A 25,489-nucleotide genomic window follows, 5' to 3' on the forward strand; every position below is an offset into this window, starting at 1 on the left:
TTTAAATGAAAAGCAGGACAGAATCTTAAGTGACTCTCTCAGTCTACTCTTGCAACCAAAGTACATTTGATAATATGTAGGGAAATTCTGTATGAGGGTGAAATTTTAGCATGGTTGGAAGGAGCATTTCCAAACAAAAATATTAATAACTTAGTTACTGGGAAAAAGAGGAAAAAATGGCATCTGGTAAGCTTGAAACAGTAACTGTAGTGTTAAGATGACAAGTAAGGAGTTGAGATGGCTAATTATTATCCAGGAGGTGCCATTAAAATATTAGCTCAAGAAGTGTGATTACAGAGTGCAAGCCTACACAAAACTGCATTTTTCTACACATTGAGACTTGAAAAGTTACTTCATTATTATTATTATCATTGCTAGAATAATAAGATGATATTACATAACTAGACTGAGTGAATCTCAGCACTTCCAAGATGTGGCCCTATGTTGCCTTTCATGGAGGAATTCTAGAATAATACCAGGTCATTAGAGCAAATGTCTAGTATGCCAAAAATCTGAATAATGTTATCATTACCTTCAACTTTCATAATTCCCAGAGTATTAACATTTTTTTAACATTGAGTTTACTCTAGGTTCTTTCCTATATATACAAACTTTTCTTATAAAGACCATATTAAAAGATAATTGTGCAAGTTTGTCAGAATCTTGGGAGGAAAGAAAGAGTGACAGTGACAGCCTGTTAACTACACTGAAGTAAATAATTTTATTCATCTTTAAATTACTGAAAATCTAGTGAATACAATTTTACACATGTAAGAGGAATAAAAAGGAAATAATTACTGGGAGAGATAAAGATGATTTTTTTTCATCAAAATGCCAATCAAGATATAAAGGTGTAAGTCCCACTTGAAATGACTCCTACTACATCTTAAAATTATGTTTATTGAAGTTCATTCTATATTCAGCAAAAATTACCCTTTTTAGTGTAAAGTTATTATGAGTTTTGCCAATGTATATATAATTGCATAACCACCACCACAATCAAGATATAGAACATTTCCACCACCCAGAAAATTCTCTTATGATTTTGCATAGCCAGACACTCTTTTTTAACAACCCATAAATTTTAATTCCTTCTGATCCAATCTTCTTTGCAGTTTAACTGAGCTAATATCAATTCTTTTGCCTTTTGTATCTTTCTGTTGGCCCTCTAAAGCACTAAAGAATAAGGAACTATGATTTCCAGTGCAGCAACTTTTATACATCATGTATATGAGCTCTTACTTTTGATGAAGTCTAATATATCATCTTCTTCTTTTATAAGTTGATTATAATTTTGTGTCCTAAGAGATTAATGTATAAACCAAGATTACAAAGATTCTCTCCTATGGATTCTTCTAGAAGTTTTAGAATTAAAAGTATTACTTTCAGATTCATTTTGAGGAGGTAATTTTGGCACATGGTATAAGGGATTATTGAGGCCTTCTTCAGAAAATACAATCTTCCACACCAAACCTAAGCCTTTATTTTATCATGACTAATCTCAGAAACTCATTAAAAGTTGTCTTATTTTAAAGTCTGAGAAAAAGAGGCTTTTTGGATTCCTGGACAATATGAACTTCCACAAGGCTAGATTATCCTTGAGGGAAAAACCAGACTCATCTACATTACTGAATCATGGCAGAGGCATAAGCTATCTCAGGGAAAGCACACCTTAATTTTTTTTCTTAGGATACCCTTGTATGGTTGCAGAATTTTATATCTCCACCCACCACCCACCAGGTGGTGTATTAGAGATGTAAAGATAAAGGAACAGAAGAGGTATATCTGAGTGATGCCACCCATTTCTCAGTTGGCACCTCTCCTTCCATATCCCAAGACTGAGAAAAGGGATATGACCCTGAGGTTTTTTAGTCTTAGTATTTTCTTTCGTGTGAATATGGAGCCTGGACAGAGGACTGTGGACCAAAATTTGTCATCCCCTCACTGATCAGGACAACAGAGGATGCAGTAAGATGCATTCACTTTACAAAGGGCCAGACCTACAGTTCTAATCTCAGGATAGTTGTCTTCTTCCACATAGTGCAATCCATCTTATTTTTTGCCAGAAAGAAAATTTGATAACACAATCAAAAGTTCAAGTAGATGCTTTCAAAACTTATCAACGGAGAAAAAGTAACATAAATTAGTCCTGGGACTGTTACTGTTTTCACTTGAAATAATTCAGTGGAACATACCTTATGACTTCATCTTTACAAACACACATACTCTTCAATTATACACTTCTTTTACCACAGCCATTTGCAGATATTTATGTTAGACCAAGACTTGCTTCCTATCCATGGTATGTTCTACACCTTGGGGCTCACTTATAAAATGTGAAAAATCATTGTTAGGTATGAAGTCTAAGATCAAGCCTCTCAGAGCAATATTTGTTTGTTCAGTTTAGTCCATTTTACATAGAATTAGTGTGTGAGGTGGCTGAATAATCTAAATCTTCATTCTAAAAATAGCCTGGTTGATGAAGTTCCTACCTTCTCTGGGACTGGAACCACATATGATATCACTTTGGGCTTCTGGAGAGGGCTGAAATTTAAGAAATGTGGTAGTTGCACTTGCTCAAGAGAAGAATTCATGAGTTTATATATCAATATGATATATACCCTGAGCATGAGAATAAGAACAGCTATTTACTGGAGGGGTGAGGTTGTTGGGATTGGGGGCTGGAAAAGTTGGATTTACCACATATCTGAGTGGGTAATCAAAGGCAACACAAACTCTATACTAAAGTAAAAATTAGCACAGGAAACATGAATGAAATCATCTTAGATATTTTAGATGAAAATAGGCACCCATTCTAATCTGCAAAAAAATGTAAAAATAAAATTTGTAAGCTGTAATAAATTTAAACTCCCCTTAAGTCCAAAAAATTGGTTGTGTGACAAACTGAAGAGAGCCTTTTTTAAAAAGCCAAGAGGAGATGATAGTGGATAGACTCATGCTTTACCTTCTCCATTTCTAAGACATACTTCCTTCCTTAACAAATTAAAAAAAAGAAAAAAGAAGAAAGAAACACTGAAAGAATAAGAATGAATGAAACATCTTAGCAGATATTTGGAAATCAGAAAACAGGCAGGTTAATGGATGGAACAGGCACCAACATTGAAGCCTTGAGTAGCTTAGAAGAAGCTACAAAGTCTTAGTCATCTTGGGTTGCTATCACAAAATATCATAAACTGGGTGTCCTAAATAAAAGAAATTTATTTCTCACAGTTCTGGAAGTTAAAAACTTCAGGATCAGGTGCCAGCATGATTGGGTTCTGGTGAGAGAAATCTTCCTGGCTTGCAAACGTCTGATTTCTTGCTGTATCTTCACATGGCAGAGAGAGACATCATCTCTCTTGTGTCTCTTCTTATAAGGACAGTAACCCCATTCATGAGGGCTCCACTGTCATGATCTAACTACCTCTCAAATGCCCACCACCAAATTACATAATATTGGAGAGTAGAGCTGCACTGGATGCAAACATCCAGTCCACAGCAGAAGGGATAGCAAATGAAACATTGCAAGCTCATTGACATGAGGAGGTAGAGCTGAGAATCAAGGGATGACAAGTAGATAGAATTTTCAGGAAAGGTTTTAAGATGGGAGAGAGCTGCACAGAAAGAGTCTTAGATATCCTCAGGTTTTTTTATTAGTTCATGTTTGTGAAAAAAATTACCTGAGGCTGAAAAAAGAATCCCTAGATAAAAGCAAACAGATCAACTCTTGAGACTCCTAAGGGCTGGGAATAATTCACAACTCCAGCAGCCAGAGTTGAAAAACCTGAGTTCACAGAGCATTGGGTAGAGTACTCGGAAAGATACTGCTTCAATGGGGAGAACAATTCAATTAGAATTTGACTAAAGCTCTGGTCCCACATAATAAATCTTGTATGAAGGTCTTGAAAGAAACAATTTCCAAGTGATCTAACTGCATCTTAGAAAAAATAAATCAACATTATTTAGAGGAACATAGAAAACATCAGGATCCAAGTATGTGAAAGTCACAACATCTGCTTTTCAATACAAAACTTGTAGGCATGAAAACAAGTAAGAAAATACAACATATGGTGAAGAGAAAAATCAATCAATAGAAACTAAAAAAATAACATAAGTGATAGAAAAGAGGGTATTAAAATAGCCATTGAAAATGTGTTTCATATTTAAAGAAAGTAGAGGAAAGCATGAGTAAGTTAAGAGCAGTATTTTTTTAATGCTCAAATTGAAATTCTATAGAACAAAAATACTGTGTGAGAGATTTTTAAGAAGTACACCTAATGGGAGTGACATGAGATTAGACGCTGCAAAACACAAGATTAATGAATTTGAAAACAACAATAGACATTATCCAGAATGAAATAGAAGGGCAAAAAACACAGAAAAAATTAATCAGAGTGCACTGAGACAATTTCAAGCCACTTCATCTGCATGTACTTCGAGTACCAAAATGGGGCATGGATGGGGCACAAAACTTTTTGAAGAAGTAATTTTGTAAAAATTATAAACTCACAGATCCAAGTAACTCAATGAATCCAAAGCAAAGGATACATTAAAAAAGACATATAGTCACATAATTAATGGCAAAAGGATATAATAAAATCGTTTAAAAGCAGTGTTAAAGAGGAAACTAATGGAAGCCAGAAGGAACAAAAGAGGAGAAAATAGAAGTATAGTTGACCCTTGAACAGCATGGGTTTGAAATGCATGGGTCCTCTTTTACATGGATTTTTTCAACAAATAATAGAAAGAATTTTTGGAGATTTGCAACAATTTGAAAAAACATTTTCTTTTCTCTAGCTTGTTGTATTGTGAGAATATAGCATAAAATATATATAACATATTGTGCTAATTGAATTTTTCAGTTATACATAAGGCTTCCACTCAACAGTAAGCTATTAATAGTTGAGTTTTAGGGCAGTCAGAAGCTACACATGGATCTTCAACTGAGCAGGGGATCCATGTCCCTAACCCCAGTTGTTCAAAGGTCAACTATATACTGTTTCAAGATGCTTCAACTAGATATAAAGAGATGTAATATTTCCTTAAAGGGGATTGTGGTAACTTAAAGAATTAAACCATAAATTCTAAAGCAACCATACAATTAAAACACACCTATACACACACACCAACAGATGTATCTGATAATCCAAGATAGGAGAATAACAGAATCATAAAAATAGTTAATCTAAAAGAAGAGATTTTTTAAAAAAGAACAGTAGGGCAAAATAGAAAACAAATAGAAATATGGTAGATTTGAGGCCAAACATATCAATAATCACATTAATTGCAAATATAAATTCTATACAAACTGTTTCAAAATAACCAAATAGTTGCTTAGAGAAAAACCCTTGTTTAATTTAGTAGAAATTCAGTTAACAAAAGCAGAATAAATAAAGAGAATTAGGAAACCACTTTTTTGAAACCACTAATGAAAGAATGAATTTAGGCAATTAGAATTTAAACAAGTGTCTCAATATAAAGATGGAGAGATGAGTATGTTAAAAAATACCACAAGGACACAAAATGCTGAATTCAGAATTTGAGCTACTCAACAGGATAAAAGATCTCATTTCTTCCACCAAATAAATGAAATGGAAAAAAAGTCTTCAGAGACCTGTCAGCCGGTGCAGTAGGTTAGCCTTGCTTGTATCCTAGCTCAAACAAAACAACTATAGACATTTTTCACACAATTGGGGGAAAATGAGAGGAGGCTTGATATTAGAAAATATTAGGAATTAAGATTAATAGTGTTAAGAGTGACAATGGATGTTTTAAAGCATTACTACCTATTAGAGGTACATATTGGACATATAGGTGAAATTATACAATGTCTGTTATTTCAAATATTCTTCAGTGGAAAAAAGAGTGTAATATGACTGAAGCTAGACTGGCAAAATATTGATAATTATTGAAGCCAGGTGCTGTTTAAATGGGGACTGACTGTATTATTCTCTTAGTTTTTTAATGTTTTTAATTTTCACAATGATAACATTTTAAAAATATTGTTTTAATTAACAGACACTATGACACCTGTAAGTAATTATGAGTTACTATAATTAATGGAAATAAAAAGGCTGAGTTTCTGTTTTTTGTTCATCTGATTTTTTCTGGGTTCACTAAAAGAATTAAGGCTAGTCACACTCTAAAACAATAAGTTGGGTACCGTTAAATTTGATGCCATCCAAATGAAAATTTCTTGGCTATGTTCCTACGTAATACGGAACTTACTAGCTTTACATTTTATTACATATATTCAGTTCCATGATGAGGCAGAAGGAGCATAGAATTTGAGGCAGGTAGACCTAACCTCGTCTCCACGCCCTACTGTTAACTGGTACTTTCCTAAGGTTACTTCTTTATTCTTATATGTATATGTGAAAATCAAACCAGAAGAGAAATGTAAGGCACTTGGGCATATTGCAATGCCAAATACATTTAATCTTTCCTATATTCATCTTTATATTCCCTACATTGTCTTTCATATTATGAAAATTCAGTCATAAATGTATTTTTAAGAATTTTTACTGTGTCCACTGAGACTAATGACCAAGTAAAAAAGATCAAAAAGACACATTTTTGTAGCCCAGACACAGAATTTAAATTTTGTTCTTAACAGTATTTACTTTTCTCTTCAATCCCTCATGCATTTCTCCTAAAATACACAACAAAATATTCCCCACAAAGTACATTTTTATTATGTTAGTCTTTATTTTGTTTGGAAAAAGTCCCATTTTAATTATACTGAAACCTGTTTTTTACTTTACCATCTTCAAACATTTGTACTGTTTAATGGAGAGTATGATATATATATATATATATATATATATATATATATAAATGAGCAGTTGCCAGCTTTCAGAAACTAAAAGAACTTGAGAAACCACATGCCTTTGTTAGACAAGTATCAATTAATTTAGGACATTGTAAAAGACAATTATACCAAGACAATTAAGAGAAATAAATAACAATAATTCACTATTACCACCAAATATTTCAAAAGAGCATTGAATTGCATTATTTTTTCAATTTTTTATCAATAGTCTACAATTACATGAGGAACATTATGTTTACTAGACTACCCCCAACACCAAGTACCCCTCACAAACCCCATTACAGTCACTGTCCATCAGTGTAGTAAGATGCTGTAGAATCACTACTTCTCTTCTCTGTGTTGCACAGCCCTCCCCATGCCTCCCCCCATTATACATGCTAATCATAATCCCCCCTTTCTTCCCAGCCCCCTTGTCCTTTCCTTCCCACCCATCCTCCCCAGTCCCTTTCCCTTCGGTAACTGTTAGTCCATTCTTGGGTTCTGTGAATGTGCTGCTGTTTTGTTCCATCAGTTTTTTCTTTGTTCTTATATTCCACATATGAGTGAAATCAGTTGGTGCTTGTCTTTCTCCAACTGGCTTATTTCACTGAGCATAATATCCTCTAGCTCCATCCATGTTGTTGCAAATGGTAGGATTTGTTTTCTTCTTATAGCTGAATAGTATTCAACTGTGTATATGTACCACATCTTCTTTATCTATTCATCTACTGATGGACACTTAGGTTGCTTCTATTTCTTGGCTATTGTAAATAGTGCTGCGATAAACATAGGGATGCATCTGTCTTTTTCAAACTGGACTGCTGCATTCTTAGGGTAAATTCCTAGAAGTGGAATTCCTGGGTCAAATGGTATTTCTATTCTGAGCTTTTTGAGGAACCTTTACACTGCTTTCCACAATGGTTGAACTAATTTACATTCCCACCAGCAGTGTAGGAGGGTTCCCCTTTCTCTACAACCTCTCCAACATTTGTTGATGTTTGTCTTTTGGATTGTGGCAATCATTACTGGTGTGAAGTGATATCTCATTGTGGTTTTAATTTGCATTTCTCTGATGACTAGAAATGTGGAGTATCTTTTCATTTGTCTCTTGGTCATCTGAATTTCTTCTCTGGAGAACTGTCTGTTCAGCTCCTCTGCCCATTTTTTAATTGGATTATTTGCTTTTTGTTTGTTGAGGTGTGTTAGCTCTTTATATATTTTGGATGCCAACCCTGTATCGGGTCTGTCATTTATGAATACATTCTCCCATACTGTAGGATGCCTTTTGGTTCTATTGATGGTGTCCTTTGCTGTACAGAAGCTTTCCAGCTTGATACAGCCCCACTTGTTCATTTTTGCTTTTGGTTCCCTTGCACGGGGAGATATGTTCATGAAGAAGTCACTCATGTTTATATCCAAGAAATTTTTGCCTATGTTTTTTTTCTAAAAGTTTTATGGTTTCATGACTTACATTCAGGTCTTTGTTCCATTTTGAATTGACTTTTGTGTATGGAGTTAGATAATGATCCAGTTTCATTCTCTTGCATATAGCTGTCCAGTTTTGCCAACACCATCTTTTGAAGAGGCTGTCATTTCCCCATTGTATGTCCATGGCTCCTTTATTGTATATTAATTGATCATATATGTTTGGGTTAATTTCTGGACTCTCTATTCTGTTCCACTGGTATGTGACTCTGTTCTTGTGACACTACTAAAGTGTCTTGATTACTGTGGCTTTGTAGTAGAGCTTGAAGTTGGGAATCGAGATCCCCCCCAACTTTATTTTTCTTTCTCAGGATTGCTTTGGCTATTCGGGGTCTTTGGTGGTTCCACATGAATTTGAGAACTATCTGTTTCAGTTCATTGAAGAATGCTGTTGGTATTTTGATAAGGATTGCATCAAATCTGTATATTGCTTTGGGCAGGATGACCATTTTGACTATATTAATTCTTCCTAGCTAAGAACATGGGATGAGTTTCCATTTGTTAGTGTCCTCTTTAATTTCTCTTAAGAGCATCTTATAGTTTTCAGGGTATAGGTCTTTCACTTCCTTGGTTACGTTTATTCCTAGGTATTTTATTCTTTTTGATGCAATTGTGAATGGAGTTGTTTTCCTGATTTCTCCTTCTGCTAGTTCATTGTTAGTGTATAGGAAAGCCACAGATTTCTGTGTGTTAATTTTGTATCCTGAAACTTTGCTGAATTCCAATATTAGTTCTACTAGTTTTGGAGTGGATTCTTTAGGGTTTTTTAGGTACGATATCATGTCACCCACAAACAGGGACAGTTTAACTTCTTCCTTGCCAATCTGCATGGCTTTTATTTCTTTGTGTTTTCTGATTGCCATGGCTAGGACCTCCAGTAATACATTGAATAGAATTAGGGAGAGTGGGCCTCGTTGTCTTGTTCCCAATCTTAAAGGAAAATCTTTCAGCTTCTTGCTGTTCAGTATGATGTTGGCTGTGGGTTTATCATATATGGCCTTTATTATGCTGAGGTACTTGCCCTCTATGCCCATTTTGTTGAGAGTTTTTATCATGAATGGATGTTGAGTTTTGTTGAATGCTTTTTCAGCATCTATGGAGATGATCATGTTGTTTTTGTCCTTCTTTTTGTTTATGTGGTGGATGATGTTGATGGATTTTTGAATGTTGTACCATCCTGGTATCTCTGAGTTGAATCCCACTTGATTATGGTATATGATTCTCTTGATGTTTTTTTGAATTTGGTTTACTAATATTCTTTTTAGTATTTTTGCATCTATGTTCATCAGGGATATTGGTCCATAATTTTCTTTTTTGGTGGGGTCTCTGACTGGTTTTGGTATTAGAGTGAGTTTGGTATTAGGCTTCATAGAATGAGTTTGGAAGTATTCCCTCCTCTTCTATTTTTTGGAAAACTTTAAGGAGAATGGGTATTATGTCTTCTCTGTATGTCTGATAAAATTCTGTGGTAAATCCATCTGTCCTGGAGGTTTTACTCTTGGGTAGTTTTTGGATTACTGATTCAATTTCATTGCTGGTCATTGGTCTGTTTAGATTTTCTGCTTCTTCCTTGGTCAGTTTTGGAAGGTTGTATTTTTCTAGGAAGCTGTCCATTTCTCCTAGGTTTCCAGCTTGTTAGCATATAGATTCTCATAGTATTCTCTAGCACTTCTTTGCATTTCTGTGGGGTTCATCATGATTTTTCCTTTCTCATATCTGATTCTGTTGATGTATATAGATTCTCTTTTTCTCTTAATAAGTCTGGCTAGGGGCTTATCTATTTTATTTTCTCAAAAAACCAGCTCTTGTATTCGTTGATTTTTTTCTATTGTTTTATTCTTCTCAATTTTTTTTTTATTTCTTCTCTGTTCTTTATTATGTCCCTTCTGCTGACTTTGGGCCTCATTTGTTCTTCTTTTTCCAATTTCAATACTTTTGACTTTTGACTATTCATTTGGGATTGTTCATACTTCTTTAAATAGGCCTGAATTGCTATATACTTTCCTCTTAGAACTGCCTTCACTGTGTCCCACAGATGTTGGGGCTTTGTGCTGTTGTAGTAATTTGTTTCCATATATTGTTTGATCTCTGTTTTAATTTGGTCATTGATCCATTGATTATTTAGGAGCATGTTGTTAAGTCTCCATGCGTTTGTGAGCCTTTTTGTTTTCTTTGTACAATTTATTTCTAGTTTTATACCTTTGTGGTCTGTGAAGTTGATTGATAGAATTTCAATCTTTTTGAATTTACTGAGGCTCTTTTTGTGGCCTAGTATATGGTCTATTCTGGAAAATGTTCCATCTGCACTTTAGAAGAATGTGTATCCCACTGCTTTTGGGTGTAGAGTTCTGGAGATGTCTATTAGGTCCATCTGTTCTAGTGTGTTGTTCAGTGCCTCTCTGTGCTTACTGATTTCCTGTCTGGTGGATCTGTCCTTTGGAGTGAGTGGTGTGTTGATGTCTCCTAAAATGAATGCATTGCATTCTATTTCCTCCTTTAATTTGTTAGTATTTGTTTCACATATGTTGGTGCTCCTGTATTGGGGTCTCATATATTTATAATGGTTATATCCTCTTGTTGGACTGAGCCCTTTATCATTATGTAATGTCCTTCTTTATTTCTTGTTACTTTCTTTGTTTTGAAGTCTATTTTGTCTGATACTAGTACTGCAACACCTGCTTTTTTCTCCATATTGTTTGCATGAAATATCTTTTTCCATCCTTTTACTTTTAGTCTGTATATGTCTTTGGGTTTGAGGTGAGTCTCTTGTAAGAAGCATATTGATGGGTCTTGCTTTTTTATCAATTCTGTTACTCTGTCTTTTGATTGGTGCATTCAGTCCATTTACATTTAGGGTGATTATTGAAAGATATGTTCTTATTTCCATTGCAGACTTTAGATTCATGCTTTAGAAAGGTTCAAAGGTAGCTTCTTTACTATCTAACTGTCTAACTTAACTCACTTATTAAGCTATTATAAACACACTCTGATGATTCTTTATTTCTCTCCCTTCTTATTCCTCCTCCTCCATTCTTTATATGTTAGGTGTTTTAGTCTGTGTTCTTTTGTGTTTCCTTTTACTGCTTTTGTGAGTAGTTGATTTTATTTTTTGCCTTTAGTTAGTATTTGGTTGGTCTGCTGTCTTTGCTCTGATTTCATTTTCTCTGGTGACATCTATTTAGCCTTCAGAGTGCTTCCACCTAGAGCAGTCCCTTTAAAATATCCTGTACAGGTGGTTTGTGGGATGCTAATTCCCTCAACTTTTGCTTGTCTGGGAATTGTTTAATCCCTCATTCATATTTAAATGATAATTGTACTAGATACAGTATTCTTGGTTCTAGGCCTTTCTGTTTCATTGCATTAAATAAATCATGCCATTCTCTTCTGTCCTGTAAGGTATCTGTTGTGAAGTCCCATGATAGCCTGATGGATTTTCCTTTGTAGGTGACCTTTTTTTCCTCTCTCTGGCTGCCTTTAATACTCTGTCCTTGTCCTTGATCTTTGTCATTTTAATTCTTATTTGTCTTGGTGTTGTCTTCCTTGGGTCCCTTGTGTTGGGAGTTCTGTGGGATTCTATGGTCTGAGAGACTATTTTGTACCCCAGTTTGGGGAAGTTTTCAGCAATTATTTCTTCAAAGACACTTTCTGTCCCTTTTTCTTTCTTCTTCTTCTTCCAGTACCCCTATAATGTGAATATTGTTTCATTTGGATTGCTCACTCATTTCTCTTAATATTCTTTCATCCCTGGAGATCCTTTCATCTCTCTCTGCCTCAGCTTCTCTGTGTTCCTGTTCTCTGATTTCTATTCCATTGACAGCCTCTTGCACCTCATCCAGTCTGCTCTTAAGTCCTTCCAGAGATTGTTTTATTTCTGTATTCTCCCTCCCAACCATATCCTTTAGCTCTTGCATATTTCTCTGAAGGTCTATCTGCATGGTTATGACCATTACTTTGAATTCTTTTTCAGGAAAATTGGTTCCCTCTCAGGAGTTGTCTGGGTAATTCTGGACTGGATCAAATTCTACCTTTTCATGGCGATAGAGGTAGTCATAGGCAGTTGGTCCAAGTGTCAGCTGGGAGAACAATGTCCCACACATGGTGAGCAGCTTCCAGTTTTATTTCCTGAGCCACTGTGGGCCATTCAGCCGTTGGGGCAGCCCAGAGCCCCATGGGGAGAGGCAGGTGCACCAGGTGTGCTCTCCTGTGAGAACAGAGCCCCTTCGCACCCTGACCTGGCTTCCTCTGTCTGTTCTGGGCTGCTGTGTGCTGGTGGTGCCTCTGAGTCCAGCCCAGCAGTTGCAGAGGAGACTCTGGGTGGCTCCTGAGGATGTAGCTGCTCCCAGGTTGCTCTCCTGCTATGGCGGGATCACACCAGAGGGGGAATGCACAGGAGGCTGTTTATCACTGTGAGGGGCTTCAGAACTGCACTGTCGCCCAGGGGATTAGGGCGCCTGGAGTTCCCCGGGATTCCCAGCTACTGTTCTGACTGTGCCGGATGCTTCCATCCAGCTGTGAGGCCCCTGTCCCTTTAAGACTTTCAAAAAGCACTTACTTTTCTTTTGTCCCAGTGGCACTGGATGCAGGGCCCACTCACAGGTTTTACTGTTCCATTTCCCTGATATCCAGCACACCACACACTGTGTGTCTGTGCTGTCAGTGCAGATGACTAGGGCTGGGTATTTAGCAGTGGTGGGTTCCCATTCCCTCCCCTCTCCGACTCTTCTCCTCTCACTGGGTAGTTGGGGTGGGGGGGTGCTCAGGTCCCACTGGGTCATGGCTTGTGTCTTACCCCCTTCGTGAGTTGCTGAGTTCTCACAGATGTAGATGTAGCCTGGCTGTTGTACTGTATCTTCTGGTTTCTCTTTTAGGATTAGTTGTATTTGTTGGTTTTTCAAAAAAATATATGGTGTTGGGAGGAGATTTCTCCTGCCCTACTCACGCCACCATCGTGGCTCCTCCTCAGTGGAATTGTAGTTTTTTAAAACAATTCTTTAATCATGGTGGTAGTACATGTATTAAGTGAACATAATAATAACAATTAAGGCAGCCATGAACATCCTCATCACTGGGAACTACAAAAAAGTAGTAAAAGTCATTCTGCAAAAACAATCTTGTTTATACATTTCCAGAGTGATATTATCCCACCATAATACTTCCCACCATCAGCTTTATAAGGACTATAAATTACTATTAAAGAGATATAATATAAAATATTTTTAATATATTAGTTTAAATATAAGAACTAACCAGGAGTGATAATATGATATTTGTATATTGCTTGATAAATTACATTTGCATAGAATATTTGCTATATTCTCAAAATTCAATTTAGTGGGCATGATTATTATCCCCATTTTCCAATTAGGTAAACTGATGCTCAGAAACATAAAGTTACTTGCCTAAAATAACACATCCAGAATCTGGAAAAGTCAGGTCTATACCCATGCCTCCTGCTGAAAAGTTGTGCCGCTGTGTGTTTGACAGGGCAGTTCCATTTACTAGGGTAAGTCTTTATTGGGAGAAAATGTTCAGTTGCAGAATTAGATAATTCAGTAACACCTATTTTTTTTTTAAATCTCATCATGCAACCCTAAGAATATGCATCAGATTCTATGGCATCGAATAGAGGCAGTGGCAAACCCATATAGCTACTTAGATGTAATTATGTCACCATTATTTTTATTCTATCAAAGCTAATTGAGTTTCTTAATTACCCTTATGATTGTCATTGATTCAGAGTTTATTAACAACTAACGTCTTTTGGGAAAATACAGTCTTGTTTAAATAAAAAAAAAACAGCTAGGGAAGGCTAAAATCTTTTCCATTCTGGACATTTTGTTGGAAATACATTGTATATCATTGAAAATCATTAGTTATACTGGTACTCTGTTGTTACCCCTCAGCAACCCAGGCAGGAGAAAAACAGACTGAAAATAGCCATAATTAGTTATTATTCCCCCAAGTAGATGCACTGGTGGGTTTCAATTAGAATTCAGAATTCTAACATCTCATCAGTGACGTTGGAATTCTGATGAGACGTTAGAATTCTCAAAGCTCACCACTACCAAGTTCTTAATTAAACAAGGGAATAAAGAAATATCACATAGATTTACACACAGATTTTATTTCTGAAATAAGGCATGTAAGGAACTGAAATGTAGCTATTTCAAACATTGTGACTTGTGATTTATACATCCCCCTCTAAAATAAGTGTGGGATAAAAATAGAAATAACTCCTTCCTTTTCTTTTTTCCCTCCATTTATCTCTTTTCTTCTCCTTCCAAATAGTTAATAGGAATCTGGTCTTAATTTGTGGAAAGTAAAATTGAGATCCTACCAACAAGAGAATACATAGTTTAGGCATCAATTGCTTATTTACCGCATGTCAGCAATGGTGTTCAGGGATCCTTCCACCTGCTCTACATAGCATTTTCTTTCCCTTTACCAAACATTCACTGCAATTTCTGACCTCTTGACTCTTTAAGGCTTTACTTAAACCATCTCTTTCCACAAGGTTTTTCCAGGTTCCAATAAAAAAAATTAACATCTCCTTAACTTACTATCTCATGCACTTTGTCTCTTTATTACAATGTTATATTTGTATGAATCTGCATTTACTGCAACACTTAGATCTTCATCTCTATCTATATGTACATCTTCATTTCCTATTTCACTTGACTATAAGTCCCTAAGAACTCTTTTACCTATAATTGTGTACAGCATAATGCCTGACATGGGTATTTGTCAAAGTAGGTTAAAAGTCAAATAGGCTGAAATTGTGAATTGTCTCACTACTTATTCCTTCTAGTTGTCAAATATATTGGGCTCTGAGAACCTAAGGATTGATTACTAGACTTACTGAATCAAGGTCTAGCTGGACATATTCCAAATGATGTCATAATACCAGATTTCACATTGCAGTGACTTTGATTAAGTTGTCTTAAGTATACAGAACCTCTGATGTAAACTGCTGCAAAGTTACCTGCTTTGGGGCTCCAATACCCAGGGGGATTGCAGAAGTCCATATATGGTCTTTTTCCTCTTGTCTTTCTGGGTGAACATAAGCAAGTTACCTAGAATCCCTGTGCAAAACAGAAGCAATAACATAGTACTCGTAGCCTAGCAACTTCTCAAAATCATTATGTGATAGTATCTATAGAGTGCTTTCTGTTTTTGAGACAGACAGGAGCTTTGTAAAAACAAGCCATTGCTGGTATCATTAAGGCAATACCTGCTGAATCAGGGTCATACTGTCCAACATTTGCCACTGTTTATATAATACTCTGAAGAGCTAAACTATCTATGATGTGAAATAATTTTAATGATGTATGTACAGGGCAGTCTCACTTAACTAACACAGAACTATAGCCCTCAAACGACCAGTATTTTTCCAATCTGAGAAGGCCCACATCCTTCTCAAGCAACTATAATAATTAAAATAAAAATCGATACTTACTTAGAGCTTACTATGTGCCAGGAACAAAAGGGCAAAGGATGAGGACTATTGGAAGAAGAAAATCTGTCCCTTTTTACCTTGTGGCATCAAAAATTTTTTCATGTGATTCTTGGTTTTAAGGTTAGGTAGCATGCAAGTTCAGAAGGGAAAGTAGAGGCCACAGCAATGGTTCTGGGAGGATTTGGGTTCCAGGAAGATCTTCTGCAGCCATAAGAAGCCAAAGTAGAAAAGCAGACAGCATCTCCAGTCATCATCTGAAAAGGTGGTGACCGTGTGCTTGTTAGCATTCAGCCAACACTGCTAATATAGCACTTTGTGCAATCATGGGATCAGCCCTATCCTAGTCTCTGACTCACCCACAGTTACTGCTCAGTCTATTATTAACTAGGAAAAGATGTGACAACAAAATGCATACATGTGTTCACAAGCTTTTCCAGACTGACCTCATTTATTTTTTAAAAGAATTCTTAAACTGGTAGATAAAGAAAATGCCATAAATTAGACTACTTGGAAGTTGGCAGAGGGTTTAGACAAGATACTCAAATTAGGCTGATAATACCCTAGGCAGATGGATTTGAAACTTGCGGAAAGACCAGTGAGGGCTCATTAACAAAAAGCAAGGTCAGTTTAGTGGAATGTATCTAGTTTCATGCTGCAGAAGTTTTTCTTCCAATCTTCAATCAGTAATTTGGATGATATGAAAGCAAGCATATCTAATTTGTGGATTTCAGGAAACTGGAGGATTACTTGATAACTGAATGACAAAATCAGAAACTAAAAGTTTCTGCTAGAATGAGGGATTCAAAATATATAATATAAATAGGACTTGATTCGTCCTTTGTCACTTTGGAAAGCAGACCAAAAGTCGCCAGTATTTAAATACTTAAATTATTAAAAGGAAAATTTCAGTTTAATGTGGAAAATATATTTATAACAATTAATGCTATTTAAAGATATTTTTTAATAAGTACCTTAAGAAGAAAGCTAAATAAGATACCTAGCCTAGGGAGTTTATATTAGAGAGTGAGTTGTCTAAATGGTCTTTAATAGAGCACTGAATGGTGCGTAGTTTTATACGAATGTGTCATGTACTTTTGTATGTCCAAATATGCCATTGGAAAAATGGAGAGTTTCTTCAAAGAAGCAACTCAAACAAAAGAACCAGCTTACAGCATTTTCAGAACTCATGAAGCCAAAACCAGGTACACAGTCTATAGCAAATTTTACACAAAATAGCAGCATGGTCTGTGTATGACTAATCATACTCCTTTATAAACAGTTAATACCACTGAGTGAAGAAGAGAACATCCAGAATAATCCAGTCAAAAGACCTTGGTTTTTCTTTGTTTGAATTTCACTTAATGTGCTATTCCCTCTACTGCATGAGACCCATAAATTTTTTGGCTATTTTTAAATCAGTTTTTAGCACTAGAAAAAAAAGACAAGAAAAGATAGAACATTTTAGTGATAAAATTTAGCTTTCTTGAGTCCAATTTATCACTGCCAACAGTTTTCTGTTTATTTTTAATTTAGGTCATGTAACTTCTCAAGAGATTTTGTTGTTTGATTTGTCTTAATTTAAAAGCTGTTGTTTTTTCAATTCTTTGTTAGTCAAATTCTAATATTTTTATTATATGTTTTGAATAATCTATAGGAGCATTAGAATTTAGAAAATATTGTTACATTTAAAATTGCTTAAAATTAGATTCTTGCTATTATGTTAGAACTGATTTTTAAAGAAATACTGTAAATGCCTAGGTATATTAGAGCCATGGTTAATAATCACTATGAATTTTCAAAGATTCAAAAATTCTAAAACTACAGTGATCAATGGACAAAAGAGAGAAAGTGATTTTAGAGTGTACTATAATTGAATTTCCATAAAACAAGAGGCATAACGCTTTCTAGTGTCCAATATGTGTGCAATCCCAATTTAAAATGGTGATATCAATTTAGACTTTATTCTAAACACATAACGATAATGCATGCACACACATACATATGTAAAAAAAAAACAAAAAGACATGTCTGAATTAGATTTAAAAAAAATCGATAAGCACCTCTGGTTGAGACAAAATGTTAAAAAAGAAACAGGCTGAAATCAGAGGTGTGTTGAGCCCAGGAGAATGAAGCAAACAATGGCATCTAGGATTTGGTCTTGTAGAATAAAGGAAACTACAAGTGTTCCGTAAGAAATGGGGCTCGGACACAGTGGAAAATGGAAAGAGCGAGTTGGATTCATTTCTTTTATCTGGAGGCTGAGCACCACCTACCTTCAGGCAAAAGTATCACTCCCATATTATTATAAAAGCTGACCAGAAGAAAACAGAGAGACTTATAATCATGAAGGAGACTGTACAAGGTGCTTATATAATTTGTTCTGTGATATAACTAATCTCATTGTTACGGAAAATAATGGAAAACCTGGACTGGATCGCTGACAGAAGAACCAAGCAGCACTCCGAGGTCTTGGAGTTTTGAGGTTTATTTCACACTGGCGGCCCAGAGAGTAATTTCCCAAGGTCTGAGCCTTGAGCACAAGCAAGGGGAGCAATTTATATTATTTTGATATGTGGCATTTCGGCCTGCGCAGGGCAAAAGGGGAGCCTGGAGGAGGGGAGGGTGGAGCTGGGACTGCTCTGCCAACTGGAGGAAAAAAGCAGTTTGCTGACCTTGACGGCTGTGCTGAATATTTTCCTTGTCATCATCACAGGCAGAAACTTCAAAGCTTAATTTTAAGAGCTAGTCTTTGTTTGGGAGCTAAAGGTACAAATGGAAACAATTTATAAAACTGATATATGAAAAGAGGTGGGAACAAAGAAAAGAGGAAAAAGATTTAGAGCAAAGTCTGAGTGGGAAAGAGAAAGTAGAATATGAGAGAGGAGATAGAAAAAGGGGATAAAATGGAAGAGAGAGAGAATACAAACCCATAGAGAGAGAGACGGGAAGGGAAAAGAATGCTGTCTTCAGAGTGCTGGGGGGAAATAACAGTTAATGTAGCTACCCAGTCACAAATGAGAGTGAAATGAAAATATGTAAAGACATACAAACGCTAAATGGGTTAATGATTAATAGGTCCTTATTAAAAAAATACATTGAAATATATATCATAGGCAGAATGAGAGATGATGAGAAACAATGATAAACAGTGAAAATGATGGAAAACACTGATATATTTATTTAACTATATACAGTAAACATAATTTTTTTCTGCATGTATGTTTTGAACTATAACATTAAAATTCTTAACAAGATCATCAGGGTTGCTCAATAAATAAATAAAGCAGGCCTGTTACAGTTGATATGAGGATTTAAATCCTGAATAAATATAGATTCACTAGAAATATAGTTGACAATATTTCTGTTGAAATGTAAGAATAACCAAAAAAATTGAGCTTCCAAACAACAAAGAAAATACTATAAAGCATTTTAGCAATCCAAGATGGAGAAAAATAGAAAATAAAAGCAATAATCACTATAATCATAATGTAAAAAAAAGTTATTCTGATGTGTTAAAATGACAAGGAAAACTTTTTTCAGGACTATTGCAATAGGTGTAAAGACTTGCAATAGGGGAAAGACATCAAGCTCAACTCCTAATATGGATTTCCCCTGCTAGCCATAGAAGTAGAAACCTTCTATGAAGTTTTTCATAAACTAAATATCATAAAGAAAAACAATTACCCTAATTTATATGGAAAATTTTGAGCATCCCCAGACCCAAAAATAACTTCTCTTATGCTTTTCTGATACCTTGGCACACATCTTACTAACAGATGCACAAAATGAAACAAAGTAAGGAATAGATGCTTGGAAACACAGTTCAAAACTATGGTGGCTTGATGCTAAGATGTTCACTACAGTTACTAGGGATGGAGTTTGGCAGGGCCATTTTCTCTGCTCTAGGGGCACACTGCCTCTGTAATGGCTCACTGCAAAACTGACACTGAAGGCTATTGTCACTTTCATTATTTTTTGTAAAAGCAAAAATCCTCTTCAGATTTCTTTTGGTTAAGTGAAAACAGGTGCTAATGTAGGTCTTTTGTGAAAGTGAAGTGGCATAGCACAAACTTTAAAAAGTGAGGGATACCTGAACAGTGTAAACAGCTGGAGATTCATAGCCTATAATCAGAATGAGGGGGTCAGCAAATGGAAAATTTCCAGGGGCCATTAGAGGTAGGGGATTCTTGTTAAGCCAACATAGGATTCTTGCTGAAGCTAGGCCAAGGCAATCAGATATCAAAGATGGAGGATGAGGAATTTGATCAGATATGGAGGGTAATCAAATATTCGTGTTTGGGGAATTCTTACAAAACTGACTTAGGAATCTTGCTACGACTGGACTAAGCAGACACAAGGATGAGGCCTAGTCACAAAGAGGATTCACAGCAGCCTGACTAACGTTTGGTCAAGAAGAAAGTCTTTGTCATTAGTAATAATACTAAAGATGGTAAACATAAAGCATAAAATAGATTGTATAAAACAGACAAAATATTTTAATTGTCATAATAAATATAATTGTATTAAATTCACTTTTAAAAATATGTAATATCTATTTTTATAAGGAATATAAAATCCTATATTAAGACACATCCTAAATAAAACTATGCAGGAAGACTGAAAATAAAAGGATGACAAAAACCTCTTCCCAGCAAATGGTAACATAAAAGACAGTATAATAATAATAAGTTTTCAGACAAAGCAGAAAAAAAATTAATAGGTAAAATGGAGATCACTAAGAATATCAAGAGATTACAAAAACTATGAACCTGAATGCATGTGATAGTATTGCCTCAAACTAGAAAACAGTATTATATTTTTATAATTTCTGTAATGGAAAGGAGACTTCTACTGTGCCCATGATGGAATAATAGGTACCGGATTTACTTTCATTCTTTGCACAGCTAGAAAAATGCATTAAATACATGGAATAATAGTATTTAGCATTATACAATGGGAATCACAGGATATTAATACCTGAGATATGGGAGACAAATGAGATGAGTCCAATTGTTTCACAAGTTTAGGGGCTGGGAAGAGTTTCCAAGCTTCAGTGAAGGAACAGGAACTCAGATGGAACCTGGCACTTCTGCACAAATGAGAAAAGTTAGGAGTTCAAGGAAATCTAGGTGACTATAATTTGGAGGTGAGGGGGAAATATTGGATAGAATAAAGCTTCAATGAGAGCTGCAGAGAGATAATCTTGAATCTTCAGCTAAATTCTAATCTGCATGCATTTGGGAAAAACTACATAAAACTGTGGAAAAAAATTACTGACAGATAAAAGGCAGAATATCCTAAAGTTCACATAGTGTTGGTAATAGCTCAAGGTCCAACCAACAGGTGTGGAAAGCCCTCCTATTGCACAGAACATATAGCATAATCCTGAGAAGGTATGGATTCTGTAGGTGGACTAAATTAGACATAGACCAAATGATGCTCTGGATATATTCAAACAGAACTTAAAAGTAAGTCTTAATAGGAACAAATTGATAACAAGTAACTTAATAGCATATCAGAACAACATCCAACAATATTTAATGGAATATAACAAAATCCAGTTCATAACAATGTACAATTCACAATTTCATTCTGCATCTATTAAAAAAGTTATTAGGCATGAATAAAAGCAGGAAAATACCACCCAAAGCCAGGAGAAAAAGCAGTAAATGGAAATAAAACAGAAATGAAAGAAATTATGTAATTAGCATGAGATGGTCACAACATTCATAAGAATAGTTCTTCATTAAAATTGGACACACCGGCAATAGAATATTCAAATAAATCAGTGGAACAGAAGAGAGAGCTCATAAATAGATCAAAATATGTACAACTTTTTTTTTTACAGATACAAAATCAATTCACTGGAAGAAGGGTAGCCTTTTTAATAAATGGTGTTGGAGCAGTTGGATATCTACAGGTCAAAATAAAACAAAACAAAACAAAAAAAGAATATTGACCTAAATCTCACACCTTACACAAAAAAATAAATTCAAAATGGATCATGGATTTAAACGTAAAATATAAAACTAAAACAATTTAGAAAAAAATCAGGAGAAATTTCTCAGGATTCAGAGCTAGGAAAAGAGTTCTTAGATTGATGCTGAAAGCACAATCCATAAGAGATTATTACTAAACTGGTCCTCATCAAAATTAAAAACTTTGAGAAAGACTTGATTAAGAATATAACAAGACATGTTACAGACTAGGAAAAAATATCTGTAAAGTACATAATACAACAAAGAACTAGTATTTAGGATGCATAAATAATCATTAAAACTCCACAATAATAAAACAATTAGAAAATAGGCAAAAGACATGAAAAGACATCGCACAGTAAGAGGTCATACATATGGCAAATAAGCCCATGAAAATAGTTTAGCATTATTAAGGATTAGGGAAATTAAATTAAGACAACAGTGAGATATTACTACTTATCTATCTGAATGGATAAAATAAAAATAGTGATAGTGCAAAATGCTGGTAAGGATGTGAAGAAACTGAATCACTCATATATTTCTAGTGGGAATGTAAAATGGCAAAGCTACTCTGGACCTTGTGTGGCAATTTCTTAATAAAGTAAACATTGCAATTACCATAGCACCAAGTAATTCCACTCTTAGGCATTGATCTCGAAATAAAAAGTCCATACATAAATGCTTCCATATCTTGGCAATTGTGAATAGTTCAGTGATAAACATAGGGGTGCATATGAATCTTTAATCAGGGATCTTATTTTATGTGGGTAAATTCCTAGGAGTGGAATTACTGGGTCAAATGGTATTTCTATTTTAAGTTTTTGAGGAACCTACATATTGCTTTCCACAATAATTGAATTAATTTACATTTCCACCAGCAATATAGGAGGGTTCCTTTTCTTCTGATTGTTCACCAGCATTTGTTGTGAACATGTGTACTTGTCTTTCCCCACCTGGCTTATTTCACTGAGCATAATACCCTTTAGCTCCATCCATGTTGTTGCAAATGGTAGGATTTGTTTTCTTCTTATGGCTGAATAACATTCCATTGTCTATATGTACCACATCTTTTTTTTTTTTAAGTTCAAGAATTTATTGATAGTTGATAGGTTCCTTTTCATGACATTTTATTTCCAAGGCTATATAAATTAGTCAGTCTTTTTCTTCCCTCAGCTTCCCTTGATCAGTTCTGTTATCAAGATCAAAATGTCTGTGGAAGTTTTTATTTATTTATTTTTTATTAAGGTATCATTGATATACAATCTTATGTTCAGGTTTCACATGAGCAACATTGTGGTTACTACATTCCCACTATTATCAAGTCCCCACCACATACCCCATTACAGTCACTGTCCATCAGCATAGTAAGATGCAATAGAGTAACTACTCTTCTTCTCTGTGCTATACTTCCTTCCCCATGCCACCCTATAGTATGTGTGCTAATCATAATGCCCCTTAAACCCCTTATCCCTCCCTTCCCACCAACTCTCCCCAGTCCCTTTCCATTTGATAGCTGTTAGTCAATTCTTTGGTTCTGTGAGTCTGCTGCTGTTTTGCTCCTTCAGTTTTTTCTTTGTTCTTATACTCAACAAATGAGTGAAATAATTTGGTATTTGTCTTTCTCCACCTGGCTTATTTCACTGAGCAAAATACTCTAGCTCCATTCATGTGGTTGCAAATGGTAGGATTTTTTTCTTCTTATGGCTGAATAACATTCCACTGTGTATACGTACCACATCTTCTTTATCCATTCATCCACTGATGGACACTTAGGTTGCTTCCATATCTTGGCTGTTGTAAATAGTGCTGCAATAAATGTAGGGGTGCATATGTCTTTTTGAATCTGTGATCCCGTTTTCTTAGGGTCAATTCCTAGGAGTGGAATTCCTGGGTCAAATTGTATTTCTATTTTCAGTTTTTTGAGGAACCACCATACTGCTTTCCACAATGGTTGAACTAATATACATTCCTACCAGCAGTGTAGAAGCTCTGTATCTTTTGATTGGTTCATTCAGTCCATTTACATTTAGGTGACTATCAATAGATATGCACTTAATTGCCACTGCAGACTTTAGATTCATGATTATCAAAGGTTCAAGGGAAGCTTCTTTACTATCTAACAGTCTACCTCCACAACCTTGCCAATGTTTGTTGTTCCTTGTCTTTTGGATGGTGGCGATCCTTACTGATGTGAGGTGATATCTCATTGTGGTTGTAATTTGCATTTCTCTGATGATTAGGAATGTGGAGCATATTTTCATGTGTCTGCTGGCCATCTGAATTCTTTGGAGAAGTGTCTGTTCATATCCTCTGCCCATTTTTTAATTGGGTTATTTGCTTTTTGGTTGTTGAGGCATGTGAGCTCTTTGTATATGTTGGATGTCAACCTCTTATCAGACATGTCATTTATAAATATATTCTCCCAGACTGTAGGATGCCTTTTTCTTCTATTGATGGTGTCCTTTGCAGTACAGAGCTTTTCAGTTTGATAGTCCTATTTGTTCATTTTGCTTTTGTTTTCCTTTCCTGAGGAGATGTGTATAGGAAAAAGTTAATGTTTAATTCAAGAGATTTTTGCCTGTTTTCTTCTAAGAGTTTTATGGTTTTGCTGTTGTTTCCATTTGTCTCCATATATTGTTTGATCTCTGTTTTAATTTGATCATTGATCCATTAATTATTGGCTGTTGTTAAGCCTCCATGTGTTTGTGGGCGTTTTTGTTTTCTTTGCATAATTCATTCCTAGTTTCATACCTTTGTGGTCTGAGAGTCTGGCTGGTACAATTTCAATCTTTTTGAATTTATTGAGGCTCTTTTTGTGGCCTAGTATGTGCTCTGTTCTGGAAAATGTTCCATGTGAACTTGAGAAGAAGGTGTATCCTGTAGCATTTGAATGGAGTGTTCTGTAGACGTCTATTAGGTCCTTCTGTTCTAATGCACTGTTCAGTGCCTCCGCTTACTCATTTACAGTCTGGTTGATGTGTCTTTTGGTGTGAGTGGTGTGTTGAAGTCTCCTAAAATTAATCAATGTGTTGCTTTCTATTTTACCCTTTAATTTTGTTAGTATTTGTTTCACATATTTAGGTGCTCATATATTGTGTACATAGATATTTCTCTTGGTTATATCCTCTTGTTGGACTGACCCCTTATCATCATATAATGTCCTTCTTTGTCTCTTGTACTTTGTTTTGAAATATGTTTTGTATGATATAAGTACTCTCCCTTGCTTTTCTCTCCCTATTCTTTGCATGAAATATCTTTTTCTATCCCTTCATTTTTAGTCTATGTATGTCTTTGGGTGAGGCTTTTGTAGACAGCATATAAATGGGTCTTTTTTTTTAAATCCATTCTGAAGCTCTGTATCTTTTGATTGGTTCATTCAGTCCATTTACATTTAAGTGACTATCAGTAGATATGCACTTAATTGTCACTTCAGAGTTTAGATTCATGATTACCAAAGGTTCAAGGGCAGCTTCCTTACTATCTAACAGTTTAACTTAACTCTCTTATTATGTTATTAAACAGAATCTAAAGGTTCTTTTTTTCTCCCCTTCTTCTTCCTCCTCTACTCTTTATATATTAGGTGTCATATTCTGTACTCTTTGTGTATCCCTTGACTAACATTGTGAATAGTCGATTAAATTTTGTATTTTCTTAGTAATTATTCTACTTCCTTTACTGTGGTTTTATTTTCTCTGGTAACAGCTGTTTAGCCTTAGGAGCAATTCCATCTAGAGCAGTCCTTTTAAGATACACTGTAGA

This window comes from Manis javanica, chromosome 9 (assembly GCF_040802235.1).
Source record: "Manis javanica isolate MJ-LG chromosome 9, MJ_LKY, whole genome shotgun sequence".
Taxonomy (NCBI): domain Eukaryota; kingdom Metazoa; phylum Chordata; class Mammalia; order Pholidota; family Manidae; genus Manis; species Manis javanica.